The sequence below is a fragment of the Pseudomyrmex gracilis genome, unplaced genomic scaffold, assembly GCF_002006095.1.
Source record: "Pseudomyrmex gracilis isolate BER0280 unplaced genomic scaffold, ASM200609v1 scaffold_110, whole genome shotgun sequence".
NCBI lineage: Eukaryota > Metazoa > Arthropoda > Insecta > Hymenoptera > Formicidae > Pseudomyrmex > Pseudomyrmex gracilis.
The window spans coordinates 236,168-238,286 of record NW_018020694.1 but is presented as its reverse complement, the minus strand read 5'-3'; positions in this window follow the sequence as shown (position 1 = coordinate 238,286).

Sequence of the window (2,119 nt, the reverse complement as noted above, 5' to 3'; positions counted from 1 at the left end):
AATTATGATATTTTCTGTTACTTGCGGTAACACATCAAATATATTTCCTGAAAATTATAAATAGAATAATTGCAATTAAATTTATTTATCGTTATTATTATAATGATATTTATGATGTTATTTTACAGAAACATGCACTTAAGTATGTATATTATTAATATTTTGTAGTAGTTATTTAAATGAAATAAACTAATAATTTGATAAACTATCTCTGGGCAATTCTGTTATCATTATATCTAGAAGAATATTTTACTTCACCAAACAATAACAATATATAGTAGCATTTCTTTGACTGATTATGTAGTATCGCCATATTTTCATAACGAACACTATAACGAACACATACACACACATACACAAAACAGTTTCTTTTTGATTTAATAAAAAAATAGCTGCGTAAAATATACGTCGTACAACTACGTTTACGTTACATTTTTTATTCCACGTTTATTATGTCCAAATGATCTTACGTCGTCAGAATATCTGCACCTGTGCAACTTTGAAACATAAGTTTTTTTCTCATCTTGTTTCTCAATATTTTTCTGTTCTAAATGGCATCAAAAAAAACTTTCCCTATAATTAAGAGGGAAACAAAGAAATATAGATGCAAACTCGCCCCGTGAGTAAAGTATTATAAGACATAAAAAACCTAATATACCACCACCTTTTCAAAGTTTGACGAGGTAACGATCTATTGCAGACACTATACTTCCCTTTTTATTCTTTTACTCGCGGAAGTTTTTTATGACACGGAGAGCTATCATGTTTCCGTTGGAAATAATGTGTGAAATATTTAATGCATTTCTCGCGACAAGGAATAGCTTGTTTCGGTCGCATATTGGAGTGATGATCACTTGTCACAAACAGCAAAATAGTAGAAAATGAATTGCGTCCCAGAAGTCTAGTCGAAAACACAGTCGCAATCGGACACAGTCGCACTCGGACACAGTCTCAATCGGACACAGTCTCTATCGGACACAAACGCAATTGGACAGAGTCGCAATCGGACACAAACACAATTGGACACAGTTGCAATCGGACACAAACGCAATTGGACACAGTTGCAATTGGACACAGACGCAATCGGACACAGTCTCAATCGGACACAGTCGCTATCGGACACAAACACAATTGGACACAGTTGCAATCGGACACAAACGCAATTGGACACAGTTGCAATAGGACACAGACGCAATCGGACACAGTCGCACTCGGACACAGTCGCATTCGGACAGTCTCAATTGGACACAGTCGCACTTGGACACAAACACAATTCGACACAATCTCGATCAGACACAGTCTCGATCGGACACAGTCGCAATCGGACACAGTCTCGATTGGACACAGACACAATTGGACACAGACGCAATCGGACACAGTCGCTATCGGACACAAACACAATTGGACACAGTCGCATTCGGACAATCTCAATTGGACACAGTCGCACTTGGACACAAACACAATTGGACACAGTCTCGATCGGACACAGTCGCAATCGGACACAGTCTCGATTGGACACAGACACAATTGGACACAGACGCAATCGGACACAGTCGCAATCGAACACAGTCGCATTTGGACAGTCTCAATTGGACAAAGTCTCAATCGGACACAGTCGCAATCGGACACAGTCTCAATCGAACGCGATATTCATCTATATAACGATTTCAGTAGAAAATAACTTATCTTGTTACATATACTAAACGTGTAGATGTGTTAGTTGTGTACATGCACAGTTTTGCAAATGGCGTCGAACCCTAAAAACCTATTTCTTTGAGCGGATTCCTTCCTAATGAACCGTAAAATTCGGGACTTTTGTATCACGGAGTTCGATCTCCTTCCTCTTACTTCGTGGGCTTTTCCTATCTCTATTCCTTCCCTTGTGCAAGGAGCTTAAGCAGTCGTGCTTCTGGGCTACGTTCCAAAATTCTACTCTGAGTAGCTGAGTTGACTCTGGCTGCTTTCCTTTTAGGAAACAAAGTCGATATAAGTCGACTAGAGTCCCTGGAAATAAGAGTCTGGCCAATGTTGTCAAACTTTTCATTGGTTCTGAAACAAAATGGCGGAACCAATGGATAACGTTATAGCCACACATTAAATTTGATTTAAATAACAGTAT